This window comes from Scyliorhinus torazame, chromosome 10 (assembly GCF_047496885.1).
Source record: "Scyliorhinus torazame isolate Kashiwa2021f chromosome 10, sScyTor2.1, whole genome shotgun sequence".
In the NCBI taxonomy this organism is placed as follows: Eukaryota; Metazoa; Chordata; class Chondrichthyes; order Carcharhiniformes; family Scyliorhinidae; genus Scyliorhinus; species Scyliorhinus torazame.
In genome coordinates, this window is record NC_092716.1 from 199,756,560 (window position 1) to 199,783,557 (window position 26,998).

The 26,998-nt window shown below is 43.0% G+C and overlaps 1 protein-coding gene across 3 annotated transcripts in view; it reads right to left on the minus strand.

Moving 5' to 3' along the window:
- Window positions 1-26,998, minus strand: part of LOC140384491 (doublecortin domain-containing protein 1-like) — an 871,034-nt gene that overhangs the window by 843,914 nt on the left and 122 nt on the right. Inside the window, exon 2 of one of the 3 annotated variants that reach the window (XM_072466242.1) lies at window positions 25,784-25,868. The exons of the other annotated variants lie outside the window; for them this stretch is intronic. The gene's annotated coding sequence lies outside the window, so the exon portion shown is untranslated. The remainder of the gene's footprint in view (window positions 1-25,783; window positions 25,869-26,998) is intronic. 3 annotated transcript variants of the gene reach the window in all.

Here is a 26,998-nt window from a genome sequence, read left to right on the forward strand (position 1 = left end):
AACGTCGGCCTCTATCCCCTCCTGGACTCCCGGGTCCTTCGACACCCCAAAAATTGCCACCTCTGGACTCATCGCCACCCTTGTTTCCAGTACCTGGGACATGACGTCTGCAAATCCCTGCCAGTACCCCCTGAGTTTTGGGCACGCCCAGAACATATGGACATGGTTCGCTGGTCCTCCCACGCATCTAGCACACTTGTCCTCTGTTCAATATCTTTAGAAGTTATCAGGTACACACTCTTGAATCATTCTGCTTGTTGAAAGCTTTGATATCAGCTGCAGCTCTTTGCAGAAAGCATAAACTTGGCTAACAACATATTTCCTTAACAACAATGATTGCACATATATAGCACATTTACGGTAAAGAAACATCTGAAAGAATTGCACAAATAGGCTTAAGGAAATGGAGGACAAAGTAAAAAATGGAGAGCTTTGAAGGGGTAATGAAAAGCTTCCTAAAAGTCCAAGGATGAACAGAAAATATAGTTAACAGCAAGCAACCTCAAAATGAATAATTTGAGACTAATTTTTCAAACATTTATTCAAATTCCTGATGGGGTTGTGTTCCACTGTACCATCTTGGACAAGAGTTTACCTTGCAAATTTCTAACGTCTGTGTGAAAACTGAATTATTACTGCATAAATCCAAATAAACTACCTCTATCTTAATTACACTTGTAATACCTCGATGTAGAGCTATTGCAGTGTTACACAGTGTCAAACTGTGATAACCCCTATGAGGACCACGGGGGATCACTAACCGATCTCCCTGTGGGGCTTGTAGAGTACGGGTTCCTGTGGTCGCAGGCGGAGGCCAACGCAGCTGGAACTCATGGTGAGCACTTTAAATTTAAATGAAGCTTCCAGATCCGAACTGGGAGTTCTGATCGTTCCGGGCTGGGCCACTTGTTTGGTGCGCCACGGCAGCAGCTTTACTTTTTTGAGTTAAAATATACCTGTTCAGAGCCTTTTTCTTCATGTCTCCTGGATTAATAAACAAATCAACAAGACATGTTTGAGGAACAAAATATTTCTTCCCTGAAACAAGGACTCAAGTTGTACAATATTTCAATTTTAAACAACAGTATTTAAGAGTAAATTCTCAGAATCGTCTTCAAATTCTCTTCAGGTTAACGTGCAGGTTCAGTCGGCAATTAAGAAGGCAAATGCAATGTTAGCATTCATGTCGAGAGGGCTAGAATAAAAGATCAGGGCTGTACTTTTAAGGTGGTTAAAGGCTGTGGTCAAACCCCATTTGGAGTATTGTGAGCAGTTTTGGGCCCCGTATCTAAGGAAGGATATGCTGGCCTTGGAAAGGGTCCAGAGGAGGCTCACAAGAATGGTCTCTGGAATAAAAAGCTTGTTGCATGAGGAACGGTTGAGGACTCTGGGTCTGTACTCGTTGGAGTTTAGAAGGATAAGGGGGGATCTTATTGAAACTTACAGGATATTGCGAGGCCTGCATAGAGTGGAGGTGGAGAGGATGTTTCCACTAGTTGGAAAAACTAGAACCAGAGGGCACAATCTCAGACTAAAGGGATGATCATTTGAAACAGAGATTAGGAGGAATTTCTTCAGCCAGAGGGTGGGGAATCTGTAGAACTCTTTGCGGCAGAAGACTGTGGAAGCCAAATCACTGAGTGTCTTTAAGACAGAGATAGATAGGTTCTTGATTAATAAGGGGATCAGGGGTTATGGGGAGAAAGCAGGAGAATGGGGATGAGAAAAATATCAGCCATGATTGAATGGCAGAGCAGACCCAATGGACCGAGTGGCCTAATTCTGCTTCTACGTCTTATGGTTATGGTCTTATGGTCAAATCCATCACAGAGAACACGAGTCCTACATTCTCTGGCTTTGCGATTATTCTATTTACGTTCTGAACATGGCTACTTCAATGCAACCCTCGCCAGCCTCCTATCTTCCACCCTCCATAAAATTGAACGCATCCAAAACTCTGCTGCCTGTTTTCTCAACGTGCACCCCATCCACCCATTCATCACTCCTGTGTTCTTTGACCTGCGCTATCTCGCAGTCCAACAATGCCTCGTTTTAAAACTTTTCATTATTGTTTTTAACTCCTTCTGTAGATGTGCCCCTTCCTATCACTTTAAGCTCCATCACCCTACAAGCTTCCAAGATTTCTACACTCCTCCAGTTTTGGTGTCTCACACATCCCCAATTTTAATTGATCCCTTATCGGCATCCATGCAGTCATTTGCCAAGGTCTAAGCTATGGAATTGGCTGCTACAGTCTCTTGACCTTTCTGTCTATCTTTTAGATGCCACTTAAAACCTATGTCTTTGACCAAGCTTTGTATCATCGCCCTAATACCTCCTACTGGCTCAGTCACATTTTATTTATTCATAATCCCTTGAAGCACTTTGGAACTACATGAAAGGTGCTATTTAAATGCAATTTGTTGTTGTGTTTATCCAGTGCCACAGCCTATGTTCATGCCTTCTGGGCGACAGGACAGCCCTCTCCACAATCATCAACAACTTGTGTTTATATAACACTATTAAAGTAGTCAGAAAATCGCAGCTTACTTCACAGGAGTGTTATCACACAAAGTTTGACACCGAGCCATGTAAGAGACATTAGAACAAGTTATCAAAGTCTTATTCAAAGTGATCGGTTTCAAGGGCTGACTTAAAGGAGGAATCATCGCATCATTGCATCATACAGCAGGGGAAGAGGCCATTCAATCTGTGGGGCGGGACTTTCCACGCAACGGCCCTCCATTGGTTGGCGGTGTGATTTTCTGGTCCCGCCATTGTCAACGGGATTTCCCGTTGAATGCATCCCTCGCCACCGGGAAAGCCACGGCGGGGATGTGCTGTCAGTGGGACTGGAAGATGCTGCTGGCGTGAAGAGCTGTAAAATTCCAGCCATTTTGACTGCGTTGACTAGCAAGTAAGCCATCCAACCATTTGCAATAACTCAACATTTGAACGGCATCGTCAAACTCAAACTCTTGGCAAGCAATAATATTATCTACTTGGTTGCATATGCTTAATCGCACAGTTTATGTTACACAATAGCTAAGTACTTTCCCAAACATAGCCTAGGAGACCATTCAGCCCATTGCATCCATGGTGGCTCTCCGCAAAAGCAAAATTCACTTTGTGTTTCTGCTATAACCTGCCTGCTGACCATTGGCTGGGGACTAATGACAATCCCACAATCCTGTGGGAGTACGAGCTTCCCCAATGAGGGGGGCAGAGAAATCATCAGCAGACTCCCTGTATAAATAAAGCTGGCCAGTTTAGAACCAGCCAAGAAGGAGTAAGCAGCAAGTGAGGTTGGTGCTGCTGTTGTATATATATGTTATTGTAAATAAATGTCATTTCTTTGTATCCTTAAAACTCGTGCTGGATTCTTTGTGGCCCTCACAAAAGTTTTGTCCCTGCCTTTTCTTCTGCAAATAATAATAATCTTTATTGGTGTCACAAGTAGGCTTACATTAACACTGCAATGAAGTTACTGTGAAAATCCCCTAGACGCCACACTCCGGTGCCTGTTCGGGTACACTGAGGGCGAATTCAGAATGTCCAATTCACTTAACAAGCACGGAATTTGGGACTCGTGGGAGGAAACTGAAGCAGTCCGAGGAAATCCACGCAGACACGGGGGGGAACGTGCAGACTGAGCACAGACAGTGACCCAAGCCGGGAATCAAACCCGGGTCCCTGGCGCTGTGAAGTAACAGTGCTAACCACTGTGCTACCATGCCACCCTCCATTAATTATTCCTCTTCAGACAATGATCTAATCACCTTTTGAAGGTCAAGGTTAAATCTGCCTCCACCACACTTTCAGGCAGTGCATTCCAGATCCTAACGACTCACTCTTTAAAGAAGCATGCCCTCATGGCACCATTGCTTCTTTTGTCAATCACCTTAAATCAGTGTCTTCTGGTTCTTGATCTTTCAACCAATAGGAATAGTTTTTCTCAATTCTGTCCAGATCTCTCATGATTTGGAATGTTTCAATCAAATTTCCTCCAAACTTTCTCTTCTCCAGGGAGAACTGCTCCACCTTCTCCAATCTATACATCTAACTGAATGCATTCTTCCCTGGGACCATTCTCATGAATCTTTTCTGCATCCTCTCCAATGCCTTCACATCCATTCAAAAATGTAGTACCCAGAACCTGACACAATACTCCATTTGAAGCCAAACCAGTGTTTTAATACAGGCGTTTCCAAACCTCTTTGCTTTTGTACTCTATTCCCCTAATTCTAAATTCAGGAATCCCATATGCTTTTTAAACTGCTCCCTCAACCTGCCCTGTCATGTTCATGTTCAATGATTTATGTACATATATCCCATGGTCTCTCTGCCCCTCTATAATTGTATTGCTTTATTTTATATTGTCTATTTATATCCTTCAAAATGAATCACTTTACACTTCTCGGCATTAAATTTCATCTGTCCCCTGCCCACCATTCCACCAACTTGTCTATATCCATTTGGAGTTTAGCACTATCCTCCTCACAGTTCACAACACTTCACACTACAATAATAGTATTAGTGTTGGCTCACTATTGCTTATCCTGAGTGTTTGTTCTGAATTCTCTCCTGAGCTCAGCTGTAAACATGTCGCTTATAAACAAATCATCATGCTCATACAAATCTTCAACATTACATCTAGGACACGTGTATGAATAAAATACGTCAAGTTGAAAAGTACAGCCTTGAGGAACACAGAAGTGAACAAACATCTTCAGCCACTGTTGCATAATCAAGGTCACCTCTGTAACTTAAGGGACAACCATTTAGCAATTACATCTTAAGATTGGATCCAATATATATTATACCTTTGGGCTAAATTAAATAAAAACAGAGGGAAGTTTTCATTAATTTTGGTGAATGCTTAGTCTAATATAATTGCTGCTGTGTGATGTGAGCTGACAATCGCCTCTGTTGTGTTATGTCTGGGGGCAATGCTTTCGTTCTTTTTCATGTGGATTTTACTGAAATAAAATTATTGTTTCTGAAAGTATATTCGGATGGAATGGTGAAAAGTGATTTCCAATATGTAGGGTAAATTAACCAGTCCTTTTTAGGGAGCATCACTTAATGGGAATGATGGTCACAAGTAGGTCCACAATACTGTAGTGCTGATTCTCAGGCCCACACTCCTTCTGAGTACAATCATTCAACTGTTATGGGCCAGGGTTTAGAGAACCCCAAAGTATCTCATGGAGTTCACCTCACCCACAACATTTAATAGATTATCCAGATAGCCAGGAGTTGGGGGACCCTACATAAACTGAATCTGACGAGGTTGGTGGAGCAAATGGAGGAGGATTTCAAAAGATGGGACATGTTACCGCTCTCGCTGGCGGGTAGAGTGCAGTCGGTCAAAATGGTGGTCCTTCCGAGGTTTCTGTTTGTGTTTCAGTACCTTCCCATCGTGATCACTAAGCCTTTTTTAAGAGAGTAGGCAGGAGTATTATGGGGTTTGTGTGGACGAATAAGACCCCGAGAGTAAGGAGAGGGTTCCTGGAACGCAGTAGGGACCGAGGAGGGTTGGCGCTGCCAAACCTGGGGAACTACTACTGGGCAGCAAATGTGGCGATGATCCGCAAGTGGGTTATGGCGGGAGAGGGGGGCGGCATGGAAGAGGATGGAGATGGCGTCCTGTAAAGGAACGAGCCTGGGGAAATTGGTGACGGCACCGCTGCCGCTCTCGCCGACAAAGTATACCACGAGCCCGGTGGTGGCGGCAACGCTAAGGATCTGGGGCCAGTGGAGACGGCACTGGGGTGCAATGGGAGCATCGGTGTGGTCCCCGATCAGGGGTAACCACCGGTTTGTCCCGGGTAAGATGGACAGGGGGGTTCCAGAGCTGGCATCGGACGGGGATTGGAAGAATGGGGGACCTGTTCATCGACGGGACGTTTGCGAGCCTAGGGGCACTGGAGGAGAAGTTTGTGTTACCCCCGGGAAATGCCTTTAGATATATGCAGGTGAGGGCTTTTGTGAGGCGACAGGTGAGGGAATTCCCGTTGCTCCCGGCACAAGAAGTTCAAGATAGGGTGGTCTCGGTGTATGGGTCGGGGAGGGCAAGGTGTCGGAAATACACCAGGAGTTGAAAGAAGAGGGGGAAGTGCTGGTAGAAGAGTTGAAGGGTAAATGGGAGGAGGAGCTGGGTGAGGAGATCGAGGAAGGTCTGTGGGCTGATGCCCTAGGTAGGGTTAATTCCTCCTCCTCATGAGCCAGGCTCAGCTTGATACAATTTAAGGTGGTCCACAGAGCGCACTTGACGGGGGCGAGGTTGAGTAGGTTCTTTGGGGTAGAGGACAGATGTGGAAGGTGCTCAGGGAGCCCGGCGAACCATGTCCATATGTTTTGGTCATGCCCGGCACTGGAGGGGTTCTGGAGAGGAGTGGCGGGAGCAATATCTCAGGTGGTGAAAGTCCGGGTCAAGCCAAGCTGGGGGCTAGCAATATTTGGAGTAGTGGACGAACCGGGAGTGCAGGAGGCGAAAGAGGCCGGCATTCTGGCCTTTGCGTCCCTAGTAGCCCGGCGAAGGATCTTGCTAATGTGGAAGGAGGCGAAGCCCCCCAGCCTGGAGGCCTGGATAAATGCTATGGCTGGGTTCATAAAGTTGGAGAGGATTAAGTTCGCCTTGAGAGGGTCTGCACAGGGGTTCTACAGGCGATGGCAACCGTTCCTAGACTATCTCGCGGAGCGTTAGAGGAAGGTCGGTCAGTAGCAGCAGCAACCTTGGGGGGGGGGGGGGGTGGAGGGGACGTCCTGGGAGGGGGGGGGGGGGAGGGGGGACTGCCTGGGAGGGTGGATGAGCAAGAGATAACATGAAGGGTTGGGGAAACTGGCACGTACGGGTGAGGGCCAGTGTACAAAGCTGTGTAAATATATCATTTTGCCACGTATATATCTTGCTCTGCGCGATTTCTCGGGTTTTTTTTGGTTCGGGGGGGGCGGGGTGTTATTGTTTGTAAGGGAGAAAAATTGTGTTAAAAAACTTTAATAAATATATATATATATTTTAAAACATTTAATAGATTGTGGTATGGGGAGCACACGGCCCACTCTACAGGTGTGGTATAGCAGAAATGGAAAAGTAATTTTTAAAGCAAAACAATGTTTATTCTATGAACTCAAGTTAACCTTTTTAAAACATACAGTGAACATCTTAGCAACCATTAATTCAAACACAACCCCCAAAGACTACAACACTATGTAATCCTGTAAGCTTTCCTTTTAACATCCATATGACTTAAAACACCTTTTACCAGAAGCACATCAGGTTAAAGTCACTACTGTTATTAGTTTTAAATCACCAGGATCGATTTACAGTCTTTAGATTAGAGAGAGATTCATACACCGTCTGGCTGTGGCTGCAGCTATCCAGCTCTGAAAACGAAACTAAAACACACCCTGCAGCAAACAGCCTAAAACGAAAGTAAAAAGCTGACAGACAGCCCAACTCCATCAACTCTCTGACATCACTGTAGTAGTAAACACCCATTTCTTAAAGGTACTCTCACATGACACCTCCCCCCCCAAGAAAAAAAAATAAACCATCGACTTCAAGATGGTTTCATTTTTCACCTTTTCACTATCCTTTAAGAAATGCACACAGTAAATACACTTTTTTGTTTCAAAAAAAACAACACATGCAAACAGGTATAATAATATAGTCCATTTTTTTTTCATTCTTCTTCCTCCAACTGAAATCCGTCTCGATTGACAGTCTCTTTGAACAAGAAGGTCTCTGCACGATCCATCCATTTCGCTACGCCTGGGCATTTCTCTTTAAAGTCAGATACTTTAGTTCAATCTGATCACAGAGTTCCTTGTAATTCTCCAACACAGGAGCATTGGTTATCACAGCTTTCAGGCAGTCAAATGCCTGTTGAAACTCTGCTGTCCATTGAAATTTTTGACGTTTCTTCAGCAAGTCCATCAGTGGAGCAATCACGCCACAAAGCTTTTGCACAAATGTTCGATCAAATCCACTCATGCCAAAAAATCGCGTTATTTCCCTTCGCCTCGAGGGTATCGAAAACCCCTCAAGGAAAGTGACTTGCGCTTTTCCAAATTCACTTTTGGCTAGGTTTCCCACCAAACCCACCTCCTGAAGTCAATCAAATAACTCCATCAGATGTTTTAAATGTTCTTTCCATGTCTGGCTGAAAATGACCAGATCGTCGATGTATAACCGCACAATTGGGTAATCTTGAAACAACTTTGTTAGTTAACCGTGGCTGTGGCGGTTTTCATGCCAAATGGCATAACTTTGAATTGGTATATTCCATCTGGAGTCATAAAAGCTGAAATCTCCTTTGCCCTTTCGGATAAAGGTACCTGCCAGTTACCTTTAAGTAAATCCAAATTGGAAATAAAAACTGATTGTCCCACTTTCTGAATGCAATCCTCCAAACGTGGGATAGGATAAGAGTCCGTTCTTGTAACTGCATTAACCTTTCTATAGTCCACACACAACCGTTGGGTACCGTCTGGTTTAGGTACCATCACTATGGGTGAGCTCAATTGGCTGCAACCCACTTCAATTATGCCATTTTAAAGCATACTCTCAATCTCTTTGTTAACCTGTGCCAATTTTAAAGGGTTAAATCTGTCTGGATGTTGTTTGATTGGAGCAGCATTTCCCACATCTACATCATGTACAGCCATTTTAGTACTTCCCAATTTATCTCTACAAATATGCCCATGTGATATCAATAACTCTTTCAGGTCAGTCCGTTTTTCCTCTGGAAGGTAACTCAACAATTTATTCCAATTTTTAAGAACATCCTCATTTTCCAATTTAATTTGAGGTATGTCAAATTCACAGTCATCTGGATTTGGTTCGTCACTTTGAGTTAGAATCATTAAAACCTCCTCCTTTTTCTGTCCTTCCCTTTCAAAGTACCTTTTAAGCATATTCACATGACACACTCGGTGAGTCTTCCTTCTATCTGGTGTTTTTATCACATAATTCACCTCACTTAATTTCCTTTAAATCTGATAAGGTCCACAAAACCTAGCTTTTAAAGGTTCACCTACCACTACTAACAACACTAAAACTTTATCTCCACTGGCAAAACTACGAACTTTGGATTTCTTGTCCGCTACCCGTTTCATCACATTTTGTGCAACTTTTAAATGTTGTCTAGCCAATTCACCTGCTCTATTTAATCGTTCCCTAAAATTTGACATGTAATTCAATAATGTAGGTTCCGATTTCTCACTCACCAATTTTTCCTTAATCAATTTGAGTGGTCCTCTTACCTCATGACCAAAAATTAGTTCAAAAGGACTAAATTTGGTTGTCTCATTAGGTGCATCCCTAATTGCAAACAGTACGAATGGAATTCCTTTATCCCAATCCTCTGGATAATCGTGACAATAAGCCCTCAACATTGTCTTTAATGTCTGCTGCCATCTTTCTAATGCTCCCTGCGATTCTGGATGGTACGCAGTTGATTTAAATTGATTTATTCCTAAGCTATCCATAACTTCTTTGAATAACCTTGAGGTAAAATTTGATCCTTGATCCGATTGTATTTCTGTGGGTAGTCCATATCTAGTAAAGAATTTAAGTAACTCCTCCACAATCTTTTTAGCTGTAATATTACGTACGGGAATGGCCTCTGGAAACCTAGTAGACACATCCATTATAGTCAAAAGATATTGATTCCCACTTTTTGTTTTAGGAAGCGGTCCTACACAATCAATTAGGACCCTTGTAAAAGGTTCCTCAAATGCTGGAATGGGTATTAAGGGCGCTGGTTTTATCACTGCCTGAGGTTTCCCTATTACTTGACATGTGTGACATGATTGACAAAATTTAACTACACCTTTATGTAGTCCAGGCCAACAAAAATGTTTCTGGATTTTAGCTTGAGTTTTCCTTATTCCCAAATGACCTCCTACTGGTACCTCATGTGAAACTCGCAACACCTCCTTTCTATACCCTATCGGCAATACTACTTGATGAACTTCTGCCCACTTTTCATCCGCCTGCATATGTACAGGTCTCCATTTTCTCATCAAGACATCACTTTTACGGTAACAACACTCTGGTATGCACTCAGATTCGTCTTCCGTATATGTTTTCTGACACATCTGTTTTATTTCTACATCTTTCTGTTGTAACTCCGCCAATTTTCCTGAACTAAAAATATCCGCCACATCCTCCACCTGTTCTTGTTCTTTTTCAACCATCTGATCAAAAATCGTTTCTGATAATTGCACTTCAGCGTCATCTTCACTCTTTGATTTCTCCTCTTGTCTTAACCTGTGACTTTGCGACCTTGTTACTACACAATCCGGAAAAATCCCAGGATATTCATCTATTAACATTTCAGATGTCTGATTTTCCACTGGCTTATCAATCACCGTAGGCATCACTCCCACCTGCGATCCAGCTATATCATTACCCAAGATAAACTGTATTCCTGGACAAGATCATTTCTCTATTACTCCGACTACCACTTCACCACTCTTCACTGGACTTTCCAACCTTATCTTATATAATTGAACACTACTCCTCTCATCCTGAATACCACATATTATCACCTTTTCTGGCAACATTCTTCCCAGACTACATAAAACCTCATCTCTTACCATTAAGAATTGACCAGCTCCCGCGTCTCTTAAAATTTTGACTTCTTTACCTACTCCTCCTGATACACATGAGTAAAGTTTACCCACACAAGTAAATTCTTTAAAGACATCTGGCACCTTCTTATCAATCACCTCTTGATCAGGCTGTACAATATTTTGCACCTCCTTCGCTTCACTTGGGCTTTCTTTTCCCACTTTAACAAACCCCACTGTCTTATCCTGTTTTACCACATCAGCCTTCCCAGTGCTTTTCTTCAACCACCAACACTGTGACTTTACATGACCTAGTTTATTTACAGTGAAAACATTTGAAATTTTTAATATCTTTTCCACCCTCCTGGATTTTGTTTTTAACCTGAGGTACTCTCCCACTTGAGTATTTCTCATGTCCCCAGTTTCTATCCCTCATAGGCTGAAACTGATGTTGGAAACCAAGCTTTAATTTATGAACTAATTCATAATCATCTGCCATTTCTGTTGCTAATCTCACAGTTTTAACCCTCTGCTATTCCACATGAGTTCTCACTACATCAGCAATTGAATTTTTAAACTCCTCCAAAAGTATAATTTCTCGGAGAGCTTCATACGGTTGGTCTATTTTCACAGCCATTATCCACCTATCAAAATTGCTCTGTTTGATCCTTTCAAACTCCATGTATGTTTGACCAAATTCTTTCCTTAAATTTCTGAACCTTTGTCTGTAGGCTTCAGGCGTCCCAGATACGTCCTCCGGTAGTGATGCAAATACTTCACAAGCCCTACCTATCAGCTTTGTTTGAATCAGTAATACCCACATGTCCTGTGGCCATTTCATTTGTTTAGCTACCTTCTCAAATGAAATAAAAAGGCTTCCACCTCCTTCTCATCAAAACCTTGGCAATGTTTGGACATATGTAAATAGATCCCCACCACCGTTTGACTTTGATGCTCTTTCTCACTATCCTCATCACTATCAACCAACCGTACGTTTCCCTTTACATCTGCCAATTTTAACAGATTGTCAAGTTTCATGGCCATTTTCCGAAGTTCAAACTCTCTCTCTTTATCTTTTTCCCTGATCTGTATCTCCCTTTCTCTTTCTTTTTGCTCTGCTAGGACTATTCTTTCTTTTCTCCTTTCTTCTCCCTCCTTTTTTTTCTCCTCTCTATCTCTTTCGCTTTCCGCTCTCTCTCTTTCTTTTTCCTCTATTTCGTATTCATGCTGCTTTAATTCTTTTTCATGTTCAAGTTGCTTAATCTGCAACTGGATCTTTGCCATTTCTAATGAATCAAACTGTATCTCATGCAACTTTAAATGCTTAGCCACTGCCATAATAACCTCATCTTTTTGTATTTTGTCAGGTAATGTTAACTGCAATGTTTTTGCCAAATCTAACAGTCTGCTTTTAGTCTCTGTCCGTAAGGTACTGCGTGTGACCGTCTCCACCCCCAAAAACTTCAGAGCCTCTGAAAGAGCCATTGTCCACAATACACTCCCTACTTAAACTGAAATACCGCACCTGAAAAGCAACCACAATATGCTCACCCCTCACTGTCTTTCAGTTCACTATGCCAATCCAATAGATAGACTTTTATCCCCCTCGAGCCCCCAATTTGTTTTGGGCCAGGATTTAGAGAACCCCAAAGTATATCATGGAGTTCAGCTGACCCAAAACTTTTAATAGATTGTGGTATGGGGAGCACACGGCCCACTCTACAGATGTGGTACAGCAGAAACGGAAAAGTAATTTTTAAAGCAAAACTATGTTTATTCTATGAACTCAAGTTAACCTTTTTAAAACATACAGTGAACATCTTAGCAAACATTAATTCAAATACAACCCCCAAAGACTACAACATTAAGTAATCCTTTAAGCTTTCCTTTTAACATCCATACAACTTAAAACACCTTTTACCAGAAGCACATCAGGTTAAAGTCACTACTGTTATTAGTTTTAAATCACCAGGATCGATTTACAGCCTTTAAATTACAGAGAGAGATTCATACACCTTCTGGCTGTGACTGCAGCTATCCAGCTCTGAAAGCGAAACTAAAACACACCCTGCAGCAAACAGCCTAAAACGAAAGTAAAAAGCTGACAGACAGCCCAGCTCCACCAACTCTCTGACATCACTGCAGTAGTAAACACCTATTTCTTAAAGGTACTCTCACTACAGATATTTATATACACACCCATTTATAAAAAACAATTCCTCAAGGTACTCTCACATGGCATAACTCATTTTCCAACCTTTGACATTTAGGCTAGAATGTTTTTGCATAGTGGGAGAGGCCTTTTGTGTTTGCATAAATGGCAGCAGAAGATCGGATCCTCATGTCCCGCCCCTGAACCCGGTCTCTACCATTTTCATTGGGTGGAGGAAAATAGGGGTGGGTTCTGATATGCACATCTGTGGTTCACAAAGGCAACTGTACATGTTGAAGTGCTTGCTATTTCCCTCTGTCTATTGACATAAGCCTGGGAGATTTATTTCAGGATTAGTGCTTCATAACGGATTTCACAATCTTTCATTATTGCTGTGGGTGTCCGTCAATTCAGTCACAGTTTGATTGACAGCTCCAGTAGTTGTAAATCATTGAAGTGGGACTATGACTTGTTTTGTTAGGATACCGGATCAGATTCCATCTTTTGTTAGGATACCAGACGAAAACCCCAAATAATGTTTCAATTTGTAAAACTGTGAGGAAAGAATACTTCATCCCAGAAGTGATAACTCTGACCAAAGGTATCTTTTATGTTAAAACAAACATTAATTGAAACACAAAATTATCCACATTAACAGCAAGAAATAGCTTTACAATTAACAATCTAACAGTTCTTAAATAAATGGAAAAACTTTAACTTACTAGCTACACCTGCCACTATTTCCAATTAAGCAACCCGATACAGTTCAATTGCCACTCATAAATGAAGTTAACAAAAGGTTACTTGTTTATCTGTGCAAAACCTTTGGAAAGAGAGACCCTTTTTAAGAGTAGATCCAGTACACTTCTGTCTTGTCAGACCCTTCTTCTCAAACTAACAGTATTTGGCAAAACTGCAAACGACAGACAGGCCTGGCTCCTCCCATTAATTACATTATCTGTATCCCACTAAGATGTCCCATCACCTGCTTAGCTGGGACTAAATACAATCCGTCATAAATGATCTACTCTCCAGGGACTCTCCAGCGATCAAAACAATATCCCCTTAGCCATCTCGCTGTAAACAAATAAATAGTTTAAATCAATCATTTTCCCTCACCTGTAATTAAGGAGTCCTTAATTACAGCTTTAGTAGATACACTGCCTCTATGCATTTTAAAGGGTTTTTAATAACATCACTGCCATAAATAATAAATATAATAAAGAACAATTTGTACATTCATCACAGTCATAAGGGATTAAAGGATGCTACATGTACTGAATTTGTATTTTTTAAATAATGAATTCAACAATATACAACACTGAAGAACTTCATTTAATCTCAGCACGGGCCCTGAGATCTGCTCATGTTAGATACGGGATTAGTTGGCATGGAATTGTAAGGGCAAAGGATAGAGGGTAAGAAGGCATGAGATGGCATAAGTTAGTATGAAGTTGGCATAGGTGCTATAAAGGGCCATGTGAATGGGTGGAGAGGAGCTTGGTCTGGGGGTATCAAGGGCCGTGGGGGTGGATGAAAGGGCATAGGTTGGCATAAAGGGAATGAGGGGCCATGGGGGTGTAGACTGGTATAAGTTGGCATGGAGGATATGAGGGGCCATGAAGGTGGGTGGGGGGGCATTAGATAGCATGGGTTGAAATGGATGGGGCATGGGGAGTATGTTGGGGTGTGAGGGGGTGTTAGAGATGAGGCTTGCAGGGCTGTTTTTGGTTGTAATCAGTTTTTGATATATTCGACAAAGTGCCAGAGCACTGAGGCAGGCCTTCCGCTCAGCCCGCCTCGCACCCCACAGCCTCTGAACCGTTTCTGGACTCAACTGCCACAATTCCCATTTTCACTCCCCCCCCTTTCCTCCATGCCACAACCCCCTCCCCCCCCCCCCCCCCCCCCCCCCTCCCCACCCAAACCAAACTGAAAATTGAAATTTCCTGGTGGGGTTTGCAGACCTAGGAATTCTCCTATCTCTGCTCCCCCAAAATTCAAGCCTCAGTAATTTGTTCCAGTATTATAACATCTCACGTGAGGTCAGTATCTGACTGTATCAAAGATATTACTTGTAAACATATTGCGGGGATTTTCATTAACTCTGCCCGATGTAAATTGGGCGAAGTTACTCAAAAATCATGGGGAAACCTATATGTCATTCCTACTTCTAATCCAGCTACAGCATTCTGAAAGGGGCCTAGCACTGGGTGGCTGGAGAACCTGGCTGTTTTTGGTGGTGTATCCGTCCATTATACAAACCCAAGTCCAATGTCGTACATTGCCATGTCCGAGGACAATTGGTTGGGCCATGCACTGTACCCGCTCTGCCGTTTTACCAAGCAGTATGGCTGAATAGGACTAAAGTCAGTAAATTCTAAATAGCTTACGTCGGCCTGGGAGGAGCATGTTCTGGCTCAACAAGAGTAATGGGGACCGCTGACACCTTGAGCTCAGCATCCCCCCCCCAAAATCTTCCATCACTTCATCCCAACCAGACCTGTGAGAATGGCCAAATTGGCTTCCAAGTCACCTAATATAGTAAGAAGTCTTACAACATCGGTTAAAGTCCAGCAGGTTTGTTTTGAATCACTAGCTTTCGGAGCACAGGTCCTTCACCATGTGAGTCACCCGATGAAAGAGCTGTGCTTTGAAAGCTAGTGATTCAAAACAAACCTGTTGGCCTTTAACCTGGTGTTGTAAGACTTCTTACTATGCCCACCCCAGTCCAACGTCGGCATCTCCACATCATACCTAATATGGTGTTCACCAGGATCCGGCAAGCTGTGGCAGAGTGCCCATTTGGTGTTCGCAAAGCATGATAATCAAGCCAAGTTTTCAGAATAAAATCCATTTTGGTAGAAGAAGACGAAAAACATCCCAAAGTGCAGGCAAGTGGGTGTGTAGCAGTGCAGGATTTCCTGTAAACCGATAGCAAAATTGGCAGCACTGATGTGAATAACATAAGGATGACAACCAGCTTGTTCTTGCAGACAGGGCATAGGATTTGGGTGTAACTCGGTGACATGATGCCTTATTAGTACCAAGTGAAGCAGCTGAGGTGTAAATACAACACCATAGACTCAAATTATCTGATTGGCACTTAGTTTTAGCAAGGCCTGATACAAAGAGAGGATGGATTTAGACCTCGCGTTTAATGCTGAAAATGTCCCACAGCCGATAAGTGAAAATGGACATTGAACATCAGTGGCAGAGTTAACAGAGTTAAAAGAATTAGTCAAATGCATGGTCAAGTAGCTATATTTTGAGAAGATGTTTAAAGACAAAAAAAAGGAAGAGAGATAGAGTTAGAATAGAGATGTAAGGACTGCCAAAAGCTCTGATATTAGAAGTTGGAACTGAGCAAGAGAGGGAATGTACTGGAGGGTATCAGTCAAGGAAGAAGGTCCTTGAGATCGATCGACCATTAGGATGGAGGTCGCAATGCACCAAGGAGAATGAGAAATCTGAAATCGATGCATTGGTAGGAAAAGGTGTGTCAGATAAATAAAATAGAAATCAGAATACGATTGTAGCACAGAACGTTTGACTAAGAAATGTCCAAATGGAGCTTGGTTTTTGTGGAGCAAAGAGAAGTAAGAGTGACATGCTTGTGGAAAACATGAAAAGCACTGGGCCCTGAAATTTTGGATCTCTGCTCCACCATTGCAAATGGACTTTTGGCCAATGTATCTGCAGGATATTTACCTTGTTCCAAATCACAGAGACAAGGACATTTCCAAGCCTGGATAGACAGCATTCATCTGTAGAGGTCCTGCAAAACTTCATAACATCTCTTTCCCCAGATATCTCACCCCAATAATCAATGGGATAGATTTTTACTTTCTGAAACAGTGAAATAGCTAAATGAATGATAGCAAATTGGTAATCTGTTTTGTACCTTCCCCAATTTTTATTTCCATTGAAGTTGGTCTTCTTCCAGGCTATTTTAGCAGACACACATCCACATCTCCCTCTCTGCAGTGCATAGCTGCATAAAACAGTTCACTCATGCCTTATTTGCCAAAAATAACCAATATATCAGCTTTCCCATGGAAATCAACATTAAAAATGCAGGAGCTGTAGTATTGGTTGGCTTCCATAGTGTCCAGGACATTAGAAACTGAACTTACGTAGCCATTAAAGTACCAGAAGTCCAGCCAAAAGTTGTTTTTTCTGTCCAGTTCACGTTTGTTCACTGCATAAGGATCAAGCAAGTCTGTCCCAGTTTCTTCATCCTGCAACATATCCACCCACCCCACGCCACTCTACTCCATTCTCCCAAAAACTTACCAGGACAGCTGCTCAGAGACAAGGGCTGCAACCTGAATACATGATTGATGATCCCAGTCCACAAACCCACCACATCTGCGCAGCTCAGTTAAAGCAGAGCTATGGTGGGACTAGGAACTTTATTCAGCGCACTCTTCCTCTCCTGCGAAAGGTTTCACAAAGCCTTGTCGCATTGACAGACCTTCTTACCCGCTTTAGCACTACCTTTAAACTGCATTAAAGAATATCAATATCACTGTTGTATCAATATATCAACAGATCAATTGTTATATCACTGGACTGCTGACAATGCAGATTAAAAGCTGTCAAGAAAATATACTAGTCAAAATATTCTGGTGATTTTGTGGAATTTAGTACCAGAGACGAGTACTTTAGCAACAATCCCCAAGACACTACACTTAGTAAATATCCACAACCCAATATCCCTCCCCAAATTAGGACCTGTTGCTTCCTCCCGTTCAGACAATTTCACCAATGTTCACTGCCTAAATCTGCATCGTAGGCTTTCATGTAGGATATTTATTAAAAGTGTTCTGGAAATACAGGCATACAATGCATAGAACTTCCCATTGTCAAATTGAAAAGTAATTTCCTCACAATCAAGGATTGTTGCTTGGGCATGATGCTGACGTCATGACAGTTGTACTAAGATGCCCAGCCACAAGACAGATATCCTTAAGACTTGGATCTATGTGACTGTCCACAGGGCAGACTGAATGACAGAGGATGCAACCAATGATTTCCTTCATCTACACCTGAAGTCATAAACAAACTATAAGTACAGCCTGTTAAGCACTTGACCACTAAACTTAGGCAAGCTAAGGTTAAGAAAGGAAAAAGGACTGCTGAGGAAACCAGATGGTCTTGAAAACAATGTTGGAATCTGTGTGTATCAGCTACTCTCTAAAGAAACAACTAGTTCAGCAATGTTTGCAAATCATTGAATGGCCAATCAAATAATGATAAGTTTTCCATTTCTAATGGAACTCAAAATGAAACAACCATTCATTTCAATCATGCACAGGCACTGTGTCATCCAATTTTACATTTTATTTTTCAGGGAATGATTTTCCTATTCTTAGAAAACAGTACATCGCTTGACTTACTATAAGCAGCATCGCAGGAGTTTTAATTGTTTCACAATATCTCACTATGAAAGCTATATTTATAGCCTTAGAGTATATCATTATGCTGAAACTTAATAAATTAGGACCAGCAACTCAGAGATCGCAAGTTCAGATCGTACCATAGGAATCAGCGGGAAAACTCTCCACTGATTGAAGTCATACTAACACAAAGGAAGATGGCTGTGGTTGTTGGAGGCCAATCATCTCATCCCAACGCCAAACAAACATATGAATTAGGAGCAGGAGTAGGCCCTTCAAGCCTTCATGACTGATCTCCACATCAACTACACATCTTTGCCTACCCCAATAAACTTTCACCCTCTTGTTGATCAAGAATCTATCTAGCTCTACCTTAAAAATATTCAAAGACCCTGCTTCAATTGCCTTTTGAGGAGGAAAGTTCCAGAGATTTATGACCCTCTGAGAGAAAAACATTCTCCTTATCTTTGTCTTAAATGAGCGATCCCTTATTTTTAAACAGTGAACCCTCATTCTAGTTTCTCCCAGAAGAGGAAACATCCTCTCCACATCCACCCTGTGGAGACCCCTCTGGATCTTAAAGGTTTCTATCACCTCTTACTCTTCTAAACCCCGGCAGATACACCTTTCCTCGTAAGACAACCCACCCATTCCTGATATTAATCAAGTAAACCTTCTCTGAACTGCTTCTAATGCATTGATATTTTTTCTTAAATGAGGAGACCATGGCATGGTGGGACAGTGGTTAGCACTGCTGCCTCACAGCTCCAGGGACCCGGGTTCAATTCCGGCTTTGGGTGACTGTCTGTGTGGAGTTTGCACTTTCTTCCTGTGTCTGCATGGGTTTCTTCAAGGTGCTCCAGTTTCCTCCCACAGTCCAAAGATGTGCAGGTTAGGTGGATTGGCCATGCCAAATTGCCCCTTAGTGTCCAAAAGGTTAGATGGGGTTACTGGGTTACAGGGATAGGGTGGAGGCATGGGCTTACGTAGGGTGCTCTTTCCTTCTGTACTGTAAATTCTATGATTCTATGATACCAATACTGTACACAAGATTCCAGATGTGGTCTCACCAATGTCCTGTGCAACTGAAAATGTGAGGTAATGCATTTTGGCAGGTCTAATACAGATGGGAAATATACAGTAAATGGAAAAACCCTGAAGAGTATTGAAGAGGGATTTGAATGTCCAGGTACACGGGTCACTGAAAGTGGCAACACAAGTGGAGAAGGTAGTCAAGAAAGCATACGACATGCTTGCCTTCATCGGCCGGGGCTTTGAATTTAAAAATTGGCAAGTCATGTTGCAGCTTTACAGAACCTTAGTTAGGCCACACTTGGAATATAGTGTTCAATTCTGGTTGCCACACTACCAGAAGGATGTGGAAGCTTTGGAGTACAGAAAAGATTTACCAGGATGTTGCCTGGTATGAAGGGCATTAGCTATGAGGAGAGGTTGGAAAAACTGGTTTGTTCTCACTAGAACGACCTGAGGGCGGCACGGTAGAACAGTGGTTAACATTGTTGCTTCAAAACTCCGGGGTACCAGGTTCGATTCCCGGCTTGGGTCACTGTCTGTGCAGAGCCTGCACATTCTCCTCATGTCTGCGTGGGTTTCTTAAGGGTGCTCCGGTTTCCTCCCACAGTCCAAAGATGTGCAGGTTAGGTGGATTGGCCATGCTGAATTGTCCTTAGCGTCCAAAAATAAAATGTTAGGTGGGGTTATTGGATTACAGGGATAGGGTGGCGGTGTGGGATTAAGTAGGGTGCTCTTTCCAAGGTCTGGTGCAGATTTGAAGGGCCAAATGGCCTCCTTCTTCACTGTAAATTCTATGATTCTATGATAGAAGTCTACCAAGATTGTGAGGGGCATGGACAGAGTGGATAGTCAGAAGCTTTTTCCCAGGGTAGAATAGTCAATTACTAGGGGGCGTAGGTTTAAGGTGCAAGGGGCAAAGTTTAAAGGAGATGTACGAGGCAAGATTTTTACACAGAGGATGGCGGGAGCCTGGAACTCGCTGCCAGGGCAAGTAGTGGAAGCAGATACAATAGTGACTTTTAAGGGGCATCTTGACAAATACATGAATAGGATGGGAATAGAGGGATATGGTCCCTGGAAGGGTAGGGGGTTTAGTTCAGATGGGCAGCATTGTCGATGCAGGCTTGGAGGGCCGAATAGCCTGTTAGTGTTGTAATTTTCTTTGTTCTTTGAAGCATAACCTCCCTTCTTTTGTAATCAATTCCCCTCACATGAAACAATAATACTCTATTAGCTTTCCTAATTACTTGCTGTATCTGCATCTTAACTTTTTGTGATCTATGCACTAGGACATTCAGATCCCTCTGAATCTCAGAGTTCTATAATCTTTCACTGTTTAGATAATATGCGCCTTCAGGAATTCCTCATGGTCATGTCTGAGGCCCAATCATCTTCAGCTCCATCAAAAGGTCAGAGGTGGGGATGTTCAGTGATGATTTCACAATATTCAGTACCATCTGCAACTCCTCAAATATTGAAGCAGTTTGGAACACATGCAGCAAGACCTGCACAACATTCAAACGTGTCTGAGAAGTGGCAAGCAACACTCGCACCATACATATTGCAGGCAATGACCATATCCTAAAAAAGAGAATCTAATCACCCCCCCTGGACATTTAGCAGCATTACTAGCGCTGAATCCCTCACCATCTATATCCTGAGCTCACCATCGACCAGAAACGGAATTGGATCAGCTATAGAAATATGGTAGTTCAAAGAACAAGTCAGAGACTGGGATTATGCCTGCAAGTAACTCACTTCTTGACTCCCCAAAGCCTGCTCAACATCTGCAAGACATAAGTCAGAGTGTGATGGAATACTCTCCACTTGGCTGGATGAGTGCAACTCCAACAACATTCAAAAAGCTTGATCAGCACTCCATCCGCCAACGTAAACATTCTTTCCCTCCACCACAGGTGCACAGTGGTGTGCACTATCTACAAGATTCAATGCAATTCGACAAGGCTCCTTTGATGGCACCTTCCAAATCCACAGCCACTATAACCTACGAGGGAACAAGCGGTCCTAGAACTGGTCCTGTGTAATGAGACAGGATTGATTAATGATCTCATAGTTAGGGATCCTCTCAGAAGGAGCGATCATAATATGGAGAAATTGAAAGTACAGATGGAGGGTGAGAAGGTAAAATCAAACACTAGTGTTTTGTGCTTAAACAATGGAGATTACAATGGGATGAGAGAAGAGCGAGCTAAGGTAGACTGGGAGCAAAGACATTATGGGGAAACAGTTGAAGAACAGTGGAGAACCTTCCAAGTGATTTTTCACAGTGCTCAGCAAAGGTTTATACCAACAAGAAGGAAGGACGGTAGAAAGAGGGAAAATTGACCATGGATATCTACGGAAATAAGGGAGAGTATCAAATTGAAGGAAAAAGTATACAAAGTGGCAAAGATTAGTGGGAGACTAGAGGACAGGGAAATCTGTAGGGGGCAACAGAAAGCTACTAAAAAAGCTATAAAGAAGAGTAAGATAGATTATGAGAGTAAACTTGCTCAGAATATAAAAACAGATAGTAAAAGTTTCTATAAATATATAAAACAAAAGAGAGTGGCTAAGGTAAATATTGGTCCTTTAGAGGATGAGAAGGGAGATTTAATAATGGGAGATGAGGAAATGGCTGAGGAACTGAACAGGTTTTTTGGGTCGGTCTTCACAGTGGAAGACACAAATAACATGCCAGTGACTGATGGAAATGAGGCTATGACAGGTGAGAACCTTGAGATGATTGTTATCACTGAGGAAGTAGTGATGGGCAAGCTAATGGGGCTAAAGGTAGACAAGTCTCCTGGCCCTGATGGAATGCATCCCAGAGTGCTAAAAGAGATGGCTAGGGAAATTGCAAATGCACGAGCGATAATTTACCAAAATTCACTAGACTCTGGGGTGGTCCCGGCGGATTGGAAATTAGCAAACGTGTTTAAAAAAGGAGGTAGGCAGAAAGCGGGTAATTATAGGCCAGTTAGCTTAACTTTGGTAGTAGGGAAGATGCTGGAATATATCATCAAGGAAGAAATAACGAGGCATCTGGATGGAAATTGTCCCATTGGGCAGGCGCAGCGTGGGTTCATAAAGGGCAGGTCGTGCCTAACTAATTTAGTGGAATTCTTTGAGGACATTACCAGTGCAGTAGATAATGGGGAGCCAATGGATGTGGTATATCTGGATTTCCAGAAAGCTTTTGACAAGTGCCACACAAAAGATTGCTGCATAAGATAAAGATGCATGGCATTAAGGGTAAAGTAGTAGCATGGATAGAGAATTGGTTAATGAATAGAAAGCAAAGAGTGGGGATTAATGGGTGTTTCTCTGATTGGCAACAGTAGCTAGTGGTGTCCCTCAGGGATCAGTGTTGGGCCCACAATTGTTCACAATTAACATAGATGATTTGGAGTTGGGGACAAAGTGCAATGTGTCCAGGTTTGCAAACGACACCAAGTTAAGGGGGAAAGCAAAAAGTGCAGAGGATACCGGAAGTCTGCAGAGGGATTTGGATAGGTTAAGTGAATGGGCTAGGGTCTGGCAGATGGAATACAATGTTGACAAATGTGAGGTTATCCATTTTGGTAGGAATAATAGCAAAAGGGATTATTATTTAAATTATAAAATATTAAAACATACCGCTGTGCAGAGAGACCTGGATGTGCTAGTGCATGAGTCACAAAAAGTTGGTTTACAGGTGCAACAGGTGATTAAGAAGGCAAATGGAGTTTTGTCCTTCATTGCTAGAGGGATGGAGTTTAAGACTAGGGAGGTTATGCTGCAATTGTATAAGGTGTTAGTGAGGCCACACCTGGAGTATTGTGTTCAGTATTGGTCTCCTTACCTGAGAAAGGACGTACTGGCGCTAGAGGGTGTGCAGAGGAGATTCACTAGGTTAATCCCAGAGCTGAAGGGATTGGATTACGAGGAGAGGTTGAGTAGGTTGGGACTATACTTGTTGGAATTTAGAAGTATGCGGGGGGGATCTTATAGAAACATATAAGATTATGAAGGGAATAGATAGAATAGATGAGGGCAGGTTGTTTCCACTGGCGGGTGAAAGCAGAACTAGGGGGCATAGCCTCAAAATAAGGGGAAGTAGATTTAGGACTGAGCTTAGGAGGAACTTCTTCACCCAAAGAGTTGTGAATCTATGGAATTCCTTGCCCAGTGAAGTAGTTGAGGCTCCTTCATTAAATGTTTTTAAGATAAAGATAGATAGTTTTTTGAAGAATAAAGGGATTAAGGGTTATGGTGTTCGGGCCGGAAAGTGGAGCTGAGTCCAAAAATGATCAACCATGATCTCATTGAATGGCGGAGCAGGCTCGAGGGGCCAGGTGGCCTACTCCTGCTCCTAGTTCTTATGTTATTATGTAAGGACAAGGGCTGCAGATGCATGGGAACACTACCATCTGCAAGCTCCCCTCCGTGTCTCACACGATCCTGACCTGGAACTATACTGCCGTTCCTTCATTGTTGATGGGTCCAAGTCCTTGAACTCCCTGCCTAACTGCACTGTGGGAGTATCTATATCACCTGGACTAAAGTGGTTCAAAAAGGCAGCTCACCACCACCATCTTAAAGCCAATTATGAAAAGATAATAAATACTGGCATTGCCAGCGAAGTTCAAATCTTTCACAATAAAATAAAATGAGATGATGTGTGATGGAGGGGAACTTGGAGATGGCCATCTTCCCAAGCACCTGCAGATTTGGAAGGTGCTGCTAAAAAAACCTTTGCAAGTTACTACAGTACATTCTATGGATAGTACAAAAGCCACAACGTGCCCGTTGGGGGGGGGGGGTTTCTATGCCGGTACGAGAAGGTGATCATGAAAGCTATTGCAAAAATCAATGAGTTCTTTAATACCTTTGTAGGCAGAAAAGTTCCGCCAGTTCATGGCATCATCACAGTTGACATGATATTTCAAACTGTCTATTTTCTCAACCCAGGCTCATTAGAAAACGTGACTGGGATTGCTAAGCAATTCATTATCTTATCGCAGATGGCCAACAAATCCTAATTGTAGTGAGGATGCTAGTATTCATATGGACACAGCATGAAGTGTCTGGGGAGACGATACTCCTGTGAGAGAGGGTAGTTGAGCCAGTTGATTAGTGAGCAGACAGATTCCTGCACAATTAGGTGACAGAATACTGCTTTTCTGCCAGTTAGATCTCCCCCTTCCACCTATTGTGATGAGTCACGATAGTCCCTGAAAAGAGAACTTGACAAGTCTCTGAAAGGAGGCATTTCCACATTAAGCATGTCTGTTAAGTTTGGGATACCTGCTGTATTTTGGAACTATTTGACTATCGGAGTGAGAGAGGAATTTAGGATTTTATCCTGATCTGTTGTCAGGATAGAAAGATGGTTTTCTCCATCTTTTCTCTTTCTCTCAGGAGATGACATGATTAAGAGGTGGTGAACTGGGTGCAAAGTTTCATATTAGCTGGCCTTCACTGTCCTGATATTCTTTTCTCACCCTTTATGCGTTTCCATATACCTTGGGCTGGATTCTCCCAAAATGAGACGATGTCCTCATGCTGCCGTAAAAACGGTTGGGTTTTACTCCTGAAATTCCTTGAAAAAGGAATTCATAGCCCTGCAGAGGGCTACCAGGGACCCGAAGTGAATCTTGCAGCTTTTGCTGCAGATACGGGCCCACACATTTCCGAGTCAGAGGCCGTGCATGCACACGGCAGCGACCTCCAGTGGCCGCGCCGTGAACATGGTGGACTCGGACCGCGGAGGCAGACAAAAAAAAATAAGCCTCCTCGATCAACCACACGCCCGAGCCTCAAACATTAAATCCCCGACCGACTATAATGCTCCCCGGTCTCCGATCCGCCCGCCCCCGACCAGGACGGTCACGGACTGAGTCTGCAGCCGCAACGCAAGTATCCCGACCGGCAATAGGTGGTTAGTTCCACGTCGTCGGGAACTCGGCCGGTTGGGAGCAGAGGGTTGATGAGCGGGCCTCTGGCAATGGGCCCCCGGCGGCGCGGCGCACTCCCCGCTGACGCCAATTTTCGCCCCCCGGAGAATCGCCAGACCAGCAACAGGCCCAATTACAGCGTCAAACTGGATTCTCCGCCCCGGCGCCGGCCGCGATTATGGCGTCAGGCTGCAGAGAATCCAACCCGGGTCTCCCCATATCACATGCTGCACTTATCCAATTTGAATTGATGTTTTTAAAATTTAATTCACAGGATGTGGGTGTTATTGACAAGGCCAGCATTTTATTGCCCATCCCTAATTGCCCTCAAGAGGGTGATTTTGAGCCATCTTCTTGAATACGACTGAGTGGCTTGCTCGGCAACCTCAGGGGGCAAATAAGAGTTAAGCACATCGTTGTGAATCTGGAGTCATATACAGCAGACATGGTTGGCAGATTTTCCTTCCCTAAAGAACATTAATGAACCAGATGTTTTTTATGACAATCCAGTAGTTGATGGTCACAATTGCTCACACTAGCTTTTTATTTCAGTTTTAATTAATTGATTAAATTCAAATTCTCCCGTTGCCATTTGAACTAATGTCTCCAGATCATTGTCCAGGTTCCTAGATTACTAGCCCGGTAACATTATCATTATGTGACTGCACTCTTACCATTTGGTGTTGCCAATGCTCATTTTAAAGTATACCTTCTACAATCCTGTCCAGGTAGTATCCACATCTTCACACTGTACAGTCGCTAGATGAAGAACATAAAATAAACTGAAGCAGCACCCTTCAATCCACCAGCATGTGTCTAACATATTTGGACCAGATTATATACCACGTTAGTATAACTGTGACCGTATCTGGATTTATGACTTATTAACACAGAACATAGAACATTGAACATAGAACATACAGTGTAGAAGGAGGCCATTCGGCCCATCGGGTCTGCACCGACCCACTTAAGCCCCCACTTCCACACTATCCCCGTAACCCAATAACCCCTCCTTACCTTTTTGGACACTAAGGGCAATTGAGCATTGCCAATCCACCTAACCTGCACGTCTTTGGACTGTGGGAGGAAACCGGAGCACCCGGAGGAAACTCACGCAGCCATGGGGAGAACGTGCAGACTCTGCACAGACAGTGGCCCAGCGGGGAATCGAACCTGGGACCCTGGCGCTGTGAAGCCACAGTGCTATCCACTTGTGCTATCGTGCTGCCCTAAAAAAATATTTTGCTGTACTTGATTGTTTTTCCAATTAAGGGGCAATTTAGCATGGCCAATACACCTACCCTGCACATCTTTGGGTTGTGGGGGTGAGACCCACGCACACACAAGGTGAATGTGCAAACTCCATTTGGACAATGACCCGGGGCCGGGACCGAACCCAAGTCCTTGGTGCCGGGAGGCAGCAGTGCTAACCACTGTGCCACTGCGCCACCCCGCTGTACTTCATTTTTAATGGTTGCCATCGCTGAGCTGTGCTGGGGAATGCTCCCATTCTCAATGCTTCAGTGTTGTAGTCACTTTTCACTCTTCATTTTGTTGCCCCAATTCTCTGCATGGTTCTAATTCAATTCTGCCTTGCTAGTTAGAATTAATAGAACCAACCACAATTATTTGTTGTAATATACATTTATAGGACTAAGAGCAAAACATGATTTCAGGCCAATTATAATGCAATCCATATCCTCACATTAAAATGAAATTCCATACTTCCCATTACTTTTCAGTAAATTTGAAACAATAGAAAATGCGTATTTATTTTTTTAGTTTATTTTTGTTTCTCACTCAACCCATTCGAACATCTTAGACCCTGCAATACCTTAAAGGGAAGCGAGGAAGTGCTTTCATTAAGAACAAAACTATCAAAAGATTCT